The following is an 18,473-nucleotide window of genomic DNA, read 5'->3' on the forward strand; positions in this document are numbered from 1 at the left end:
GGTGGGCGTGCCCTGCATGTGGCCCGGAAAAGGCTGTTCGTTAGGCGGTAGTGTTGTGTGGACAGGGGAGGGGCATGCGTAACGCTGCTGGCATGGCATTTCGGGAGATGGGAGGGGGCAAACGAGGAAACGAGGAGCGGCGGCCAAAGACGGGACGGGGAGGGGCGCGGTGTGGGTGGCTTGCGCCTGTGCTCGGCGTTGTGGTTTGTGCAAAAGAGGAGGAGAAAAACAATGTGAGTTGCCAGGGAGGGGAGCGGTGTTGTGTTGTGGTTGTCGTGGTGTAGCCGCAGACGCGGCTGTCAGTGAACGTGGCGAGACGGACGGATGCGCGGAGGGGCGGGGGCGGCGCATTTCGCCGGTGCCGTGCCGTGCCGTGCCATGCCTGAAAGCCGCGTGGTCGCTGTGTTGTTGGTGGCGTGGGGGCGAGGAGAGTACCGTACGGGTGTGCTTGTGCGCCGGAAATGGCACACTGCGCCCGCCCGTCTTGGAGGCTGATGGCTGTGGTGTGGAAATGGGGCGCGGTGATGTTGAAGAACAGAAAAGAAACCAAGAAAACGGAAGGCGTGATGCGGCGGTGGTGGTGAGAGCGGGAAAAACAAAACAAAAAAAAAAAAGAAACAACAAGAAACAAAAAAGAAAACAAAAAGTCTATCAATATTAAAATGCAAATGGAAATGGAAATGGACCCAGGTATAACCTCCCTGCACAAATAGCAGAGAGTCCGATGATAATAAAAATGTGCCAGAATGTTAACGTCCCTACAAAACAAACCCAACGATAATATTAATGAAAGAGTGAACCGTATGTAACATTGCAACAGACATAATGAAACCTGATAAATTGTATAAGGGCAGCAGCGTTGACCTTTGGCCCTGTATTCAGAATAAAAAGAGCCAAAGATCGTTACCCCAATGAAAAAGACACTGAAACACGTATGTAACATAGTAGCGATGGCGAGACATTGTAGCATCTGTGACCAGAGAGTTTGCGCTGGACTGCGCGAGTGTTGCGAGCGGTTCTCAGTCAGTCAGTCTGTCAGTAGTCGTTGCGAGTCCGTAGCTCTGTGTAGTTGAGGGCTGTACTCTGTCAGTAGTCGTCGCGTGCAGTACGCTAATAGTCGTCATGCAGAGCGGTCGGTCAGTAGTAGCAGCCGAGTGCGGTTGTGTGATGTAGGCGGTCGGCAACACTGGTCAAGATGGTGAATAAGGTATACTGTTAATTAATATAATCATTAGATAATGAAAAATTGTAATTATTCTCCAACAAGTTCCCCAATAATAATCTTTATTTCAAAAGCATTTTTCAAACATTTAATTTTTTATTGAACTAAAGAGTTCGTTGCACTTCACATTTCATTCCACGTCTTTGAAGAAAAATGTCACTAAAATCACAAAAAAAGAGAATATTATTATTTGCAATGCAGTTCCTCCAAGCGCTGCGCAACAACCAGAGCAGAAATGTGACATCCATTTATTCGGAGGTAAGACTTTAATTCTGATTGTTTTGCACAGGGCCAAAGACCGATATTTCGGTTTAATTGAAGTTTCTTGTCACTGAACGGACTTTTGTAAATGTTGTGTGAAGACTTTATATTTGAGTCAGATTGCGAATTTCACATTTTTGTTGCCATTTTCAATACCTCTCATTGTGGGCGAGGTTACAATTAGCGCAATGTCCATTAGCATCCGTAAATAACATTGTCCATTATTTTAAATTTTGCTGGGAGGTTACAACACACACACAAAAAAAAAACAAAAAAATTGCATTTATATCCGCTCCTCAATTGTAGATACCCCTTACACAGCTGTGTGCAATGAATGAGTGCTGGCTGGTAATTAATTGCACTCCTTGGAGGGAAATGCCATAGGAAGTAGTCTTTAAAAAGTGAATGTTTTTCGTTAAGAGACAAAAGTTACTTTAGAAAAAAAGTAATAGTGGGGCTTTTGTTGTTGAACAAAAGAAGTACAATGAACATACGTTATCAGATTTGCGCAATGCAGCGTCACACCACCTTTTTGATTATAACACAATATACTATACATCGTCCCGAACCGTGACCAGAGTCGCGAGACGAGCAGAGCACGCCGCCGACGCCCGCTCAGTACAACCGTCCACCCGCTACTACTGTCGACCGACTACTACCTCTCCCGACTCGCGCTACAATATATATAACAACTGTTCCTGGCGACCCGGTGCGTGCCACTACTGTCGTCTGGCGCGGTCCAAGCGCCGACTAGCAGCGATAAAGAACTCTCTGGTCAGACAGAGATGCTGTCATGCCTCGCCATCGCTCTGGTAATGAATACATACGTGTTGCAGCGTGCGTACCACCGGAACACGCAGTGGCGGAGCCAAAGACTGTGTTGTCGAGGTCGAGTGCGAGTGGGAAGAGAGGCAGCGTCGGCACGGAGATGCAAGCGAGCGCGAGACGCACGGGGGCTGCGGCGTGGCGCGTTTGCGGTCGGCGCCTTTGGTGGCAACGGCCGGGACAAGCAGCGGTGTATGGTGTGGTGCGGGGCGGACAGGGGCGGCGGTGGACGGGGAGGAGGCGGCGCGACGACGGCATGGGGGCGAAAACGGGACGGGGGACGGCGGATGTTGAGAGGCGTCACGCGCGGACAGGACACAGACACAGAGACACACAGATTGGAAAGGGAGGGTGCGCGGTAGTAGTTGGGAATGTGCGTACCGTGCGGGATGGGAGTGGGCGAGGAACACGGTCGTGGCCCCTGTTTTGGGTGCGTGTGATGACGTCGGTGTGTTGTGGGAAGGGAAGGTGCTGTGGCGGCGGCGCGTAATGGGCGTAGGCCGAAAAGAGAAAGGAACGTGGGCAGTGTGTTGGCAAGCGTCGGTTCGACTGCGACGTTGATGGGCAGGGCAGGGCAAGGTTAATGGTGGTAGGAGTAGGCGTGTGGGCGCAAAAAATCTGCCGCTGCAGGCGGTGCCGTAACCGCCATGGCGGGAAGGAGAGAGGGCCAAAGAAAGAAAGAAAGAAAGAAAGAAAGAAGAAAACAAAAAAAAAAAAAAAAAAAAAAAGGAGGGGGGGGGGCGAAAGTGGAGAGGCGGTGGTGTGAGAAGGGCGGGGGCGGAAGGAAGGCAGGAAGGACAAGAGGCGAGGCGACGGCTTGCTTTGTGTATCGGTCGGTCTCTGGCTATGCTTCGTTTTCTGCAGCAGGGTCGGTGCGCGGCGTGGCTCGCGGCAGTGGGAACGCCTGGTGGCTGGACGGCCAGCAATGCGGTTGGATGGGCGGCCACAGCACCGCACCTGTGCCCGAGGAGGAGACGCTGGCGGCGGGCCCTGAGGTGAGGCCGGCTCGGCTGGGGCTGTGGATGTGTAGGTGTGCGCCGCTGCTGCAACAACGAGTAAAACGCGAGAAGGAGGGATGGCGGTAGAGAGAAAAAAAAAAAAAAAAAAGGTCGTGTTGTGTTGATGCGCAGGCAGACGCGTACAGAGGGACGAGCCCGGTCTGCAGCAGGGTGTGGCCGTGCCGAGTGCAGAGCAGCGGCGGCTCGGTTCGGTTCGGCCCGGCCCGGCCCGGCGGGCCGCGCTGTTGTCGCGGACGTGAGCGCCCCGTGGCGGGTGGCCGGAGGCGGCGCGGCGTGTTGGACGTGTGGCTGGTGGCAGTGCACAATTTGCGAGTGGCTGGCGGTGTGGTGTGGCGGTTGGCGCGTCGGGCGGCGGAGAGGTATGTGTTGCGGGCGCCCTTTGCTGCGCTGCGTCGTTGCGTGTGCCGTACAGGGCGGGCGCTTGTCGACTGTGTGGGCGGTGTGGCGAATTGGCGTGAAACGGCTGCCGAGAGGTGTGTGGTAGCGAGCCGGTCGGTGGTGTCAGTGCGAAGGGGAATGTGCGTGCGTTTGGCGGTTTCGGTGTGCTTTTTGCGGCGTGAGAGTGGGAATTAGTGGGGCCGGCTGTTGTGTTGGTTCCTTGTGTCTTGTGTCGCGTAGCTTGATGGCAACGTGGAAGGACGCCGGTTTCGTTTCGAGCCTTGCGTGTGGTTGTCGACGTTGACTGGTTGGCGTGTGCCGATGCACGTGCATGTGTGGGTCGCGAGTGCGTTTTTGGCTGGCTGTGTGTGTGTGTGTGTTTTGGGGGGGAAGGGGGAGGCGGTGGTGAAAGTGCAGTCGTTGCCACGGGCGTCGTCGGGTGGGGCTGGGGCTGTGCGTCGTGGCGGAAAGGTGGTAGGTTGCGGGAAGCGAGCCCGTCGTTGACGGTGTCGCGTGAGTTGTGAATCGAGTGGGGCGCGGGGCGCGGGACAGGAGCAGCGTGCCGCTGCGTCGTGGTCGTCAGCAGAGGCTGTGCGTGTGCTTGTCCTTTTTGTGGGCGGTTCGTGCGAGGCGTTTTTTTTTTGTTTTGTGTTGCCCTAGTTGTTAGTTTATTTTGTTTGTGTTTGTTATTTTGAGACGACGACTGGTTGGTGGCGTGCGCGCGAAGTGGCGGTGTGCGCTTCCCGTGTCGTTTGTGTTGTTTGGTTTTTTTGTTTTTGTGTGTTTTTTTTTTTTTTTTTTTTTTTGCACTGGGCCCCGGTGGGTGGGTGCGTGTGTGTCGATTGCCGGCTGGCGAAAGGTGCGCCATCGGCGGGGTGGGTCGCCGGCACAAGTAGAGGCGGCGGCGTTGTTGCTGTTGCTGTTGTTGTGTGGTGTTTGTTTTGTTCGGCTGTGTCGGCGAGCTGTGTTGCGGTGCGTGTGAATGGTGGTGCAAAAGTGCTGGCGTTGGGGCTGCGACTGCGACGGCGGCGAGCCGCGGGCGCGCCATTGGTAGTGATGTTGTGAACAGCGGCTGTGTACGGTAGTGGTGTTGTTGTAGCACGACGTGCATCCGGGCCGGCGCGGAAAGCGCAGTTGCGGGCGGTTGCCCTTCGGTGCCAGCCATGTCGCGTGAGCGGCGGGTTGCTCTGGTGTCGACACGTGGTGCTCTGGGTTGTTGTGTGGTGCCCTTTGGCCGGTGGGGGTGGTTCGCGTGTGTCTCGTTCGCGCTCGGTGTCTGGTCGTGGTCGTGCTGCTCCCCCGTCTGTCGGCGGTTTCCGACGTCGTCTGTACGTTTTTGTTCGTTTGCGGCGTGCCTGCCGACGTCGTCCCGTCGCGACCTTTCAACCGAAAGTGTGGCGCCCGAAGGTGAACGAACGTAACCCTGACCTCGGCGCTTTACGCTGAGCCGAGCGAACCGAACCGAACCGAACCTAACCTGTGGTGTGGCGAGGTGAGCTCAGCCTGTGAGCCCCTAACGTCTACGTAAGGTAAGCTGTCCGGCTCACGCCTCACGTTTGAACGCTTTTTTAACCTACGTTTGACGCTTCTTAACCTAGCACTGACCCCTTAACCTAACGTGTAACCTAACCTAACCTAACCTAACCTAACCTAACCTAACCTAACCTAACCTAACCTAACCTAACCTAACCCAACCTAACCTAACCTCTGACGCCTGACGTGTTTGAATGCTTAACCTAAGTTTGACGCTTAACCTAACCCAAGTCCCCTTAACCTAACCCACGTCCACCTAACCTAACCTAACGTAGACGTGTAAACGTAATGTGTAACGCGTAACGTGTAAGGTCGGCTGTCGTGTGTGCTTGACGGCAGATTGGGTTGGTCTGTAGATTCGGATTGCGGTTTGCCTCGGTCGAGGGGTTGGGTCGGAAGCGGCGAGGGGCGGCGGCGCCTGTTGCGCAGGCGGCGTCCGTTTGCGGCGGGCAATTGTTGAGAAACGGCTGTGAATGTTGGCGGGCGAGAGGAGGAGGACGGCGCGCGATGTGGCCCGACGGCTGCGGGCCGATCGGGAAACGGCGGGAGGGCGACGGAAGGCGATGGGGCGGCGGAGGCGCGTTTGCACGGCCGTCATCGCCGCACGCCTCGGCTTGTGTGGCTGTGGCGCCGGCCGCGCTGGCCGGGCTGCCGCGGCGACGGTGTGGGAGTTTTGCCGAAGGTTTGGCCATTGTGGCGGGTCGTCGGCTGGGGCTGTGGGGGCGGCATTTGGGCGGGGGCGGCGATTCTCGGCGGGCCGACCCAGGCTGTAGCGCGCGGTAGCTGCAGTTTGGCCGTGGTTTGCGGCGCTGCCGTGGCGACTGGTTGGCGACTGTGGTGTGGCTGTGTGTAGCCCCATCCTCGGTGGTTTGAAAGGCGCGGGCGGTTGTGGCGCAGGTTTGGGGCTGCTCCGCACAGGCTGTCGGACGTTGGGCGGTAGCAAGCGCGGGAGGCGCGGCGCGGCGGCGCGCAGAGTGGCGGCCGCTCTCTCGGCCGTCCGCGCCCGCCCGCGACACTGGCTGGGCCTTGTGATTCTCTGCTCTGCTGCTGTGCTGTGCTTGCGTGCCTGCCGTCCCGCTCGCTCTCGCTGTGTGTTACGCGCGTCGTCGAAATGGCAGATCAGGCGGCTACGAACGAGACTGCTGCGGCACCCGCCGCCACCGGCACTACGAAGAAGGCCAAGTCTGCGTCGTCTGCGAAGAAGCCGCGCGCCAAGCCTGCGCACCCGCGCACCTCTGAGATGGTGACGGCCGCCATCAAGAGTCTGAAGGAGCGCGGCGGGTCGTCGCTGCAGGCGATCAAGAAGTACATAGCCGCGCACTACAAGCTGGACGCGGAGAAGCTGGCGCCGTTTATCAAGAAGTACCTCAAGTCGGCCGTCGTGGCGGGCGAGCTGGTGCAGACGAAGGGGAAGGGCGCGTCCGGCTCGTTCAAGCTTGCCGGCGCCGGCGGCGGGGGGGCGGCCGAGGGCGGCAAGGCTCGTGCCGGCGGTGCCAAGAAGAAGCGCGCCGCTCCGGCCAGCAAGGAGAAGAAGGGCGCCCGTGCGGCCGGCGCAAAGAAGGCTGGTGGCGTGAAGGCGGCGACCGGTCGGAAGGCGGGCGCCGCCAAGAAGGCGTCTGCGGCGTCGGCCGCTCCCGCGGGTGCGAAGAAGGCGGCTGCGGCCAAGCCGGCCAAGGCCAAGTCGCCGTCGAAGGCGAAGAAGGCCGCCAAGGTTCCGACGAAGAAGCCGAAGGCGCCGCGCCCGAAGAAGGCGACGACGCCGTCTAAGGCGAAGGCTTCGCCCAAGAAGAAGAAGTAGAGTAGAGGAGAAAGAGATGGGAAAGGAAGGGTTTGGCGCTTGACTCCGTCGTCCCCACCCCCCGTCGTCGTCTAGTGGCGCGCAAGAGACGCGCGGCCCAAAACGGCCCTTCTCAGGGCCATCAAAGCACGTCGGGGAAGGTTTTGATTGTCGTGTTGCGTTTGGTGTGGGTGTCTGTCTGGCGTTTCTGTATGCCCGTGGGGATGCTGTTTGCGTGCCGTGGTGGTTGGATTGCGGGGGTCGGTGGCGGGTGTGGGCGGCGGTAGCGGTAAGCGGTGTTGTTGTTGTTGTTGTTGTCGTGGTTGATTGTCGCCGTGTTTGTGGCGGCGGCCGACGGTTGGTTTTCTGTCACGTTGTTTTGTTTGAATACGTTGGTTGGCTTGCCTGCGTTCGTTCTTCTCGGATGTCTGTCTTGTCGAGTCGTGTCTGGTCTTTGTTTTGTTTTGTTCCTTTGTGTGTGTGTGTGTGTGTGTGTGTGTGTGTGTGTGTGTGTGTGTTATGTTTTGCAACGGGGGGCACGTTGAGATGCGGAAGGAGTCGGCGGGGATTTCGGTGGCGTGTAGAGCGAGCGAGCGCGCCTGCCTGGCCGTTGGCCGTCGGAGTGGAGTGCGGGTTGTTTTGTTTTCGAAACGAAAGCGGCGGCCGGCCAGCCACCCGTGCGGTGTGACGTCGGCCGTTGGGTATTGTGCGCTTTGAGCGCCGGGGAGGGATGATGTGTGATTGTTGCGCGCTGCTAGCAGGCAGGCAGAGTGAGCGGGTGTGGCGGACGGACGGGAAGTGGTGGTTTTTGTTTTTGGGTTGCGGGGCGAGAGGCAGGCGACCGACAAAGTTTGCTCGCGACGGAGAGATGTTAGTGGCCCTGAAAAGGGCCGTTTTTGTTTGTGCGGTGCGGTGCCGCGGCGCGGTTTAGGCGCGCTCGCCGCGGATGCGGCGAGCGAGCTGGATGTCCTTGGGCATGATGGTGACGCGCTTGGCGTGGATTGCGCACAGGTTGGTGTCTTCGAAGAGGCCGACGAGGTAGGCCTCGCTGGCCTCCTGCAGGGCCATGACTGCGGAGCTCTGGAAGCGCAGGTCGGTCTTGAAGTCCTGGGCGATCTCGCGCACTAGGCGCTGGAATGGCAGCTTGCGGATGAGCAGCTCTGTGCTCTTCTGGTAGCGCCTGATTTCTCGCAGGGCGACGGTGCCCGGCCTGTAGCGGTGGGGCTTCTTGACGCCTCCGGTGGCGGGCGCGCTCTTCCTCGCCGCCTTGGTGGCGAGCTGTTTGCGCGGCGCCTTTCCGCCGGTGGACTTGCGGGCCGTTTGCTTTGTGCGGGCCATGGCGGTAGCGGTAGCGGTAGCGGAGCGGCGTGCGTGGAGGTTAGGTGCGGCGCGGCGTCCGGTGCTGCCTTGACAACGGGCCCGCGCGCCTCCGTGCTGCGCTTATATGCCCTCGGTTGCGCGTGGTGGGGGGAGGGCGGGCCAGAGTCTATATAGGGGGGCGGCGGGCGCGCTGGGCGCAGACCGTAGCCGACTCGCCAGCCGCTGCAGCTGCTGTTTGTGCACGTTTTGCTTTGCCCGAGGAAGGAAGGATGACAGGCCGCGGCAAGGGAGGAAAGGGGCTCGGCAAGGGTGGCGCCAAGCGGCACCGCAAGGTGTTGCGCGACAACATCCAGGGCATCACGAAGCCCGCCATCCGCCGCCTGGCTCGCAGGGGCGGCGTGAAGCGCATCTCTGGTCTGATCTACGAGGAGACCCGCGGGGTGCTGAAGGTGTTCCTGGAGAACGTGATCCGCGACGCGGTGACGTACACTGAGCACGCCAAGCGCAAGACTGTGACGGCCATGGACGTGGTGTACGCCCTGAAGAGGCAGGGGCGCACCCTGTACGGTTTCGGCGGTTAGGCTGCGTCGCAGCGGGCGCTGGCCTTCCCGCGGCCGTGCTTGTGGGTGGGAGAGACTAGAAAACGGCCCTTTTCAGGGCCACCACACTGTTCGGAAGTTGAAAAGTGCGAAAGAGTCTGTGTTGTTGCTGCGTGTGTGCGCTGTGTTGTTTGTTTGTTTGTTTCTTTCTTTCTTTCCGTTTGAGCGACGTGATGTGACTGGGAGGGGAGAAGGAAAGGAAACGTGTCATGTGGCTGGCTGTGTGTGGAGCTGCTTCGTTTGTGTGTTTGTTATTGTGTGTCTTTGTATCGATCGCGACGGAGATGGCGGGCTGTGTGTTGTTGTGCGAGAGGCGGTGATTATTTGCTTGCGTGGTTTGTCTCTGTGTGTTTGTTTGCGGCGGCGTTGGGGTTTCCGAGGCAAGGCGTGTGGGCATAGGCGGCCGGATCAGCTGTTTCGTTCGTGTCGACGGCCGTTGCGCGCGGGAGTGGAGGGCGGTGTGTCGACACGCCTCCCTTTAACAATGGTCATTATTGCTGCCGTTGTCGGTTTGGAAGGCGACTGCGACCGTGCAAAATGTGTGTGTGTGTGTGTGTGTGTGTGTGTTGGGCCACACGGGCTGTGTGGACGACAAGATGGCGGACGTGCGCCGGCGGCGGCTGTGCTGTGACAGTGCAAAGTTAAAACAAAACAAGGTGCGGCGAGGACGACTGAAATTTTGCTTTGGACGTAGGTGTGTGTGGTGGCCCTGAAAAGGGCCGATTGTTGTGGGCCGAGCCGGCAAAGCGCGTTGCGTGCAGGGGAGCACGCGGCGCTGCGATTGCCTGGCCTCCTTTAGGCCTTCTTCTCGGTCTTCTTTGGCAGCAGGACGGCCTGGATGTTGGGCAGGACACCACCCTGTGCGATGGTGACGCCCGACAGGAGCTTGTTGAGCTCCTCGTCGTTGCGGATGGCAAGCTGCAGGTGGCGCGGGATGATGCGCGTCTTCTTGTTGTCGCGGGCCGCGTTTCCGGCCAGCTCGAGCACCTCAGCCGCGAGGTACTCCATGACGGCGGCGAGGTAGACGGGCGCCCCGGCGCCGACGCGCTCTGCGTAGTTTCCCTTGCGCAGGAGGCGGTGGATTCTGCCGACCGGGAACTGGAGCCCAGCCCTGCTTGAGCGGGACTTTGACTTGCCCTTGACTTTGCCTCCCTTTCCGCGTCCGGACATGGCGATGGGCTAGCGACGGTGCACACGAAACGGAAACGAAAACGACCGGTGCGAGCGGCAGCGAGTCGAGCAGCGGAGTGCGTGCCGGCGCAGCCGGGGTGGGGGTGCTTTATGGGCTCGGGTGCGGCGGCCGGTTGCGCGCGCGCCCCATTGGTCGGCGGCCGCAACAGGGCGAGCTGGTAAAGGTGCGGCGGCGGCTGGCGGCGGGTGCCACTGTGTGGGGAGACGCTGACTAGAGCGGAGCGCTTGCTACTGGTGTTGCTGCCGTCGCGATAGTTTAGTGTGTTTTCCGCGCGATTCTGTGTATTCGGCGTTAGTCGAACGTTCTTTTTCTACGTTTTGCCGCGTCGTCTTTCAGTCGGAGCGGTTATTTTCTGCGTTGGTGTTGGTCGTCGCGCGCGTTGATATCGTCGTTCGCGGCGGAGTCAAAGGCCACGATGGCCAGTTCCTCAGCCGGTTCTCGAGGCCTGTTTCCCTCGTCTGGCAAGAATATCATGTCATGCGCTGAATTGCTGTCGTATTCATCAGAGTCTTGTCTGCCTATCTCTCGATCAGTCCACCGTCGGCTGTCGGATCCTACAATTCAGTTTACGTCAGAACAAGTCAATCAGGCGACCGATCAGATGCAGCAGGACAGCGTTGAGCTGGGTTCATCCGGCCCAGGGCCGAGTAGCGTGGGGCCAGGCTCCGGCGGGATACCTAACGGTGACAACGATGCCGTCCTGGCCGCCCCTACACCCGGCTCCGCTGACGCTGCACCGCCTGTAACGCGTCGAAAATCGACGAAATCCACGAAGGCGCGGGATGCTCCATACTCGCATGCTTCACGTAAGCATGCGCATCCCCCTTCGCATACCGACTCTGAATCAGCTGAATCCAGGGCGCCTGACAGGAAGAAGCAATCAACCGACCGTCAGGACCCTGTTTCGCCTCAGGACGCCTCCGCTTCCCATGCGGCGACCGACTCCAGTCTGGTCGACATGGCGACTGACTACGAGGTCACAGTTCCAACGTCGAACAGATTTGAAAGTTTAGATGATGTCACACCAGCTGACCAAGACATTCCAGACAATATGCCGGCTCCTACTCCTGTCAAGGCCCCCAAGGTGCCACCTATTATAGTTCACGACACGGTCAACTACCTCGATCGCGTCAGGGAACTGAAGGGGCACCTGAAGGGTTCCTTTTCCTGCCAATATAAAAGAGGTAATATCCGTTACGAGTTTGAACACCCATCAGATTATCGATACATGATCGATTATCTCAAGACTCGTGCCATTCAGTACCACACATATGATCTCGACCCTTTCAAAGTTTTGAAGGTCGTCGTCAGGCACCTTGAGCCCACCACCCCTCCCGCTGACGTTAAGGAAGCGCTGGAGGAGCTGGGCTTCACCGTGCAATCTGTCGCTGTTATGCACCAGCAAGTGCCAGACGCACAGGGAAAACTGACCGACGTCAAGTGGCCTCTATTCGTCGCTGTACTGCATTGTACACCGAATGTCTACGACGTCTACAAAATTAAATTCCTCCTGCACATGAAAGTGGATGTAGAATCCTACCGAAATGAATCTGGCTTGACACAATGCTTTAATTGCCAGCGTTTTGGTCACGGCTCCCGCAACTGCGGCCGTCTGCCGCGTTGCGTCAAGTGTGCCGGAGACCATCTCACCCGACTCTGCCAAAAGAAGACTAATGAACCGCCCAAATGCTGTAATTGCGGTCAGGCTCACCCAGCTAATTATCGTAAATGCTCTGCATATCAAAAAGCACTAGCGAACTCTCGCAGTTCTTCCACTCCGGCAGCCTCGGCGCCTTCGACGCCAGCTGCTCCACCAGCTGATACTACCAACTTTCCAAACCTGCGAGCACGTCGTGCCCCTCCCTCACCTTCTTCCTCTGCTGCCGGCCCGGGGCCCTTGCCTCCGCGTCGTCCAGCTTCACGCCCAGAGGGAGCTTCCCACTCTGCTTGGGGAAAAACAAACCCATCCCCAGAGCCTTCTACACCCCCGCCCCCTACCTTCTCCTTCCCATTTTCAAACCATCTTGCAGATCTTGCTGCCTTACTGCAGCAGTTCAACATCCGCAAAATCATTTCTACTTTCCGTTCAACTATCCAACAACTCAATTCAGCTTCTGATCCGTTCAGTAAATTAATGATAATTCTGTCTGCCTTCATCTCTTACTTCTCCGATGGACCGTAATCTACACCGCCCATTTCGTATATTCAGTTGGAACGCCGATGGTGTTCTCCGCCAACGCCATTCTCTCGAGGGCTTTCTCGATGACAGGGGGATCGACATTGCCCTTATTTGCGAAACGCACTTAAAACCACATCAACAGTTTTCCGTTCCTAATTATTACGCATACCGATCCGACTGCGCGGATCGGCCACATGGAGGTACTCTTGTCCTAGTCAAACAGTGCCATACGCACAGACTTCGACAGATACCGCAACTACAACACCTGGAGGCCACAGCTATAGATATACAGCTATATGGACAGTCGTTGACTCTCGCCGCAGCTTACAACTCCCCCGCTCGAGCTATACTCCCGGCCGACTTGGATATCCTCTTCCACCTGGGCCCCAAGGTCCTCGTGGGAGGGGACTTCAATTCCAAGCACGGAACGTGGGGATGCCGTTCCACAAATGCAAATGGACGTCGGCTATTCCAGTACCTCGAACTGAACGCCGCTATCCGTGTTATTGCACCAGACTCTCCCACACACTATCACAAAACCGGTCTTTACCGTCCTGACATCCTCGACATTTTCCTGGCGCGGGACATTCCGTGGGTCCACCGGATCTCTGTGATTTCGGAACTTGATTCCGACCACAATCCGGTGACCCTCGAATTCCTAGACGCTCGCCCACAAGACCAGCTCCGTCCGGCTTACGTTATCAACACAGACTGGGAGCGCTACCAACAACTTGTTGACCTTCATGTCCTTGAGCTTCCGCCCATTACCCGCCGCAGCCACATCGATCCGTCGGCGGACCGTTTTGCAAAAATCCTCACCGAATGCTACCGCACCTCTTCCCGACGAGTCCTCCAGCCTCCTCGTCGCCTGGACCTTCCGCCAGACGTCCAGGAACTAATTCGTACCAAACGTCGATTTCGTCGCCGGTGGCAACGCCTCCGCGACCCAATCGACAAGCGAATTTGGAAGTCACTGGCTCAAGAGCTTCAGGTACGCTTACAAGAGGTCCATGATCAGGCATGGAACCAACGCCTTCGAGAGGCCGCAGACCGTCCTGATCGACTGTGGCGCATAGTCAAGGAGACTACAACCACTCCCCCTCCTTCTCAGCCCCTCCATGGTCCCCAAGGCCTGGTTTACTCGCCTCAAGACAAGGCGGAGGCCCTCGCACACAGCCTTGAGCGGCAATTTCGCCTCAACGAAGTCGACGACGACGAGGCTGACGCCCACGAGACCCGCGTTCATCGTCGGGTCCGTCAGCTTCTTCGCCGTCGTACAGACACCACCTTTCCACCGGTCACTCTCCCGGTGGTGGCGACTTACATTAGTAGTATTCCAGCCCGAAAGGCCCCTGGTCCCGACGGTATCCGGCCGACCCTTCTTCATCACCTCTCTCCAGCTGCGCTTTCGTACCTGGTTAATCTTTACAATAGCTGCCTTTCCTACAACTACTTCCCTCCCGTATGGAAACTGGCCCGTGTCATTGCCCTCCCGAAACCTCGCAAAGATCCACTCTTCCCACAGAACTACCGTCCCATCTCCCTCCTCAACTTCCTCGGCAAGATTCTAGAACGCATCATCCTCTCCCACCTTCAATCCTTCCTCGATTCTCATTCTACCCTCATTCCCCAACAGTTTGGGTTTCGGGCGGGCCATGGCACGGTCCACCAACTCATCCGCCTCCACGACACCATCCGCAGAGCGCAACTGGAGCGACAAAGCACAGGCATGGTCTTACTAGACATTGAAAAAGCATTTGACCGAGTGTGGCACGAGGGCTTACTATATAAGCTTGACGAATATGGTTGCCCTCTCCACATCATTCACATTCTCCGACGCTTCTTAACTGGGCGCACATTTTATGTCATGCAAGGCCGAAGCCGAAGCTCAATCCGGGCCGTGGAAGCTGGTGTGCCCCAGGGGTCTCTCCTCTCCCCGATTTTGTACGCTATTTACACTAATGATATCCCCTCCCGTGTCCCCAACCATCTGGCCCTCTATGCTGATGATACTGCCGTCTTCACTTCACACCGAAACCTCCAGTTTATCGCTCTGAACCTTACACGCCACCTAGAACAGATCACTCAATGGAGCAACATATGGAAAATAAAAATTAACGCAGACAAGACACAGGCCATCCTCTTTACAAACAAACGAACTCCGCCAGCTCGCCTGGTGGAACTCGAAGGCCGACACATTCCTTGGTCACAGACAGTAACCTACCTAGGTCTCACCTTCGACAGCCGCCTCACGTGGAAACCCCACGTTGATGGCGCCTGCCACAAGGCTTACGGAATGATACACAAACTCTACCCTCTGCTGAAGAGCCCCGGCCTTTCGATACAATCCAAGTTGCTTATCTGGACGTCCTGTGTCCTGTCACTCCTGCTATATGGATGTGAACTATGGGGACTAGCTGCTGACACTCACGTACTCCAGGTCCAAATAGTGCAAAGCAAATCACTCAGGATCATATTAAACGCTCCACGTTATGTCTCCAACTACGACATCCGCCGTCTTCTCCACATTCCACCCCTTGTCCATCAAATCCGCCTTCGCGCCTCAAATACCCTTACCTTCCTACAAAACTCACCTCATGATCACCTCACAGTTCTTAGTCGTGCTGTTGGAGACACACCTTACGCTCATCCGACGCTGATACTCCAGCGCCGGTACCGTCCCAACTGACGGTTTCACTGCAGTTGTGTATCTACTGATCTTTTTAATCTGTCAAACTTTATCATTTCTATCGACCTAGACACATAACAAAGCCATTTCGAACCTAATACTCAATCTGAAGGCAGGCCTAAGGCGATCCTTCGGCACATAAGTGGACGAAAGTCCCGCCAAGTTTGCGGTGGTGGTGGTGCGGCGGGTGCCACTGTGTGGGGAGACGCTGACTAGAGCGGAGCGCTTGCTACTGGTGTTGCTGCTGCCGTACGTTGGTTCGAGATGCCGCCCAAGACTAGCGGGAAGGCCGCCAAGAAGGCTGGCAAGGCGCAGAAGAACATTTCGAAGGGCGACAAGAAGAAGAAGCGCAAGAGGAAGGAGAGCTATGCCATCTACATCTACAAGGTGCTGAAGCAGGTGCACCCTGACACGGGCATCTCGTCGAAGGCGATGAGCATCATGAACAGCTTCGTGAACGACATTTTCGAGCGCATTGCGGCCGAGGCTTCTCGCCTGGCGCACTACAACAAGCGCTCGACCATCACGTCCCGCGAGATCCAGACCGCTGTGCGGCTGTTGCTGCCTGGCGAGCTGGCCAAGCACGCCGTGAGCGAGGGCACGAAGGCGGTGACCAAGTACACGAGCTCCAAGTAAGGAGGTGGCTCTGGAATGGAAGGAAGGATGGAGAAGGCTCCTCCGTTGCGAGAGCGGCAAAACGGCCCTTTTCAGGGCCACCAACTTGCCTTTTGCGGGAAGGGCGGAATTGTTGTTGTTGTTTGTGTGGACGGCTGTGATGTATGTGTGCATTTTGATTGTGGGTGGGGGGGCGCGTCAAAGCGTGTTGCGCGGGGTACGGCCACGAGGTTGGTCGCCGTGGCGTGGAATGGTGGCACGCCTCGTTGGCGTGGTTTTTGACCCATTGGTGTTGTTGGTGTGTGTGTGTGTGTGTGTGTGTGTGTGTTACCCGTCTGCGAGGGGGGACAGTGTGATCGGCGACTTTTGTGTCACCGTAACGACGGCCGTTTGCGGGTTTGTTTTTTTGCACATCATACATGGCGAGGGTGAAATGTGAAATGTTTTTGTTTGGTTTTTTTTGCCGCCCACTATTCCCTTTGCTGTACGCCGAGTTTGACAATGGTGCGACGTAACTGCAGCGTGGAGGTGTGTGAGTGACGTTGAAATGAACGTGCCATTAAGACGCATTGTTTTGTTGTTGTATTGTACTGTACGTGTACGGCGACACGCACGATGATGTACCATTCGACTCTGATGTTTGATAGCCGTGTCTGACTGATTGCGTACGACGCACGCACACCGATGTCGTCATTCAAGATGCACGCTAGACGACGACGGCGGCGGCGGCGGTCGTTTGTTTGGCGAATGTCTGTACACGTGTTTGTCTGTGTCCATCCGGTATGTATTTGTTTGTTTGAAAGTGTTTTGTGTGTCGGTGACGTGGTCCGATCCGTCGCCCCCTGAGTAACTGTCGATCGGCGCGATAGACCGGCGTCACGCAACTGAACCGAAGTCTTGGGCACACCCGTCATACTGTTGTACACCGTCGCGCTGAGAACGGTAACGAAAGGTTGACTTTGATCGGTCGAATGTCTGGGCAGAACGTGAGGAATGAGGCAAGAGTGCAAGGAGGGGGGGCAAAAGAGAGAGGAAGGGAAAAAGGGGAGGAAACGCATTCGTAGAGCAACGGAACGTTCCCGTGTCGGAGGCGTATTGGAGCCGCACTGAAATGCGTTTAACGGCGGCGCGGCTGCAAGTGTCTGCCGTGGTGAACGTTACCTTTGACGGCTGCATTGGGCTTTGCCTTTGCTTTTGCTTTCGCTTTCGCGTTCGCTTTCGCTTTCCCGGATGTACGTAACGTTTGTTGATATGGTTCTGAGGAAGAGTGTATGACAGTGCCGTGCCGTCCATGTTCGTGTGCCCTCCCATTGTGTGTATGCTATTGTCTGTGTACTTGAATGATGTATGTAGGTGTTAGTGGACATGTTTTACCAGTGGGGGGAAATGGATCGTCGATAGTTGCCGTCACTCTGTCACGGTCGAGATGACGCACCCTCCGTACAGAAAGGTGTCGGGAAAGTGTGTGTGTGCGTCCGTGAATTGGCAGTGTTTGGAGGTGGGCGTGCCCTGCATGTGGCCCGGAAAAGGCTGTTCGTTAGGCGGTAGTGTTGTGTGGACAGGGGAGGGGCATGCGTAACGCTGCTGGCATGGCATTTCAGGAGCTGGGAGGGGGCAAACGAGGAAACGAGGAGCGGCGGCCAAAGACGGGACGGGGAGGGGCGCGGTGTGGGTGGCTTGCGCCTGTGCTCGGCGTTGTGGTTTGTGCAAAAGAGGAGGAGAAAAACAATGTGAGTTGCCAGGGAGGGGAGCGGTGTTGTGTTGTGGTTGTCGTGGTGTAGCCGCAGACGCGGCTGTCAGTGAACGTGGCGAGACGGACGGATGCGCGGAGGGGCGGGGGCGGCGCATTTCGCCGGTGCCGTGCCGTGCCGTGCCATGCCTGAAAGCCGCGTGGTCGCTGTGTTGTTGGTGGCGTGGGGGCGAGGAGAGTACCGTACGGGTGTGCTTGTGCGCCGGAAATGGCACACTGCGCCCGCCCGTCTTGGAGGCTGATGGCTGTGGTGTGGAAATGGGGCGCGGTGATGTTGAAGAACAGAAAAGAAACCAAGAAAACGGAAGGCGTGATGCGGCGGTGGTGGTGAGAGCGGGAAAAACAAAAAAAAAAAAAAAAAAACAACAAGAAACAAAAAAGAAAACAAAAAGTCTATCAATATTAAAATGTAAATGGAAATGGAAATGGACCCAGGTATAACCTCCCTGCACAAATAGCAGAGAGTCCGATGATAATAAAAATGTGCCAGAGTGTTAACGTCCCTACAAAACAAACCCAACGATAATATTAATGAAAGAGTGAACCGTATGTAACATTGCAACAGACATAATGAAACCTGATAAATTGTATAAGGGCAGCAGCGTTGACCTTTGGCCCTGTATTCAGAATAAAAAGAGCCAAAGATCGTTACCCCAATGAAAAAGACACTGAAACACGTATGTAACATAGTAGCGATGGCGAGACATTGTAGCATCTGTGACCAGAGAGTTTGCGCTGGACTGCGCGAGTGTTGCGAGCGGTTCTCAGTCAGTCAGTCTGTCAGTAGTCGTTGCGAGTCCGTAGCTCTGTGTAGTTGAGGGCTGTACTCTGTCAGTAGTCGTCGCGTGCAGTACGCTAATAGTCGTCATGCAGAGCGGTCGGTCAGTAGTAGCAGCCGAGTGCGGTTGTGTGATGTAGGCGGTCGGCAACACTGGTCAAGATGGTGAATAAGGTATACTGTTAATTAATATAATCATTAGATAATGAAAAATTGTAATTATTCTCCAACAAGTTCCCCAATAATAATCTTTATTTCAAAAGCATTTTTCAAACATTTAATTTTTTATTGAACTAAAGAGTTCGTTGCACTTCACATTTCATTCCACGTCTTTGA

This window comes from Schistocerca americana, chromosome 8 (genome assembly GCF_021461395.2).
Source record: "Schistocerca americana isolate TAMUIC-IGC-003095 chromosome 8, iqSchAmer2.1, whole genome shotgun sequence".
NCBI classification, from domain to species: domain Eukaryota; kingdom Metazoa; phylum Arthropoda; class Insecta; order Orthoptera; family Acrididae; genus Schistocerca; species Schistocerca americana.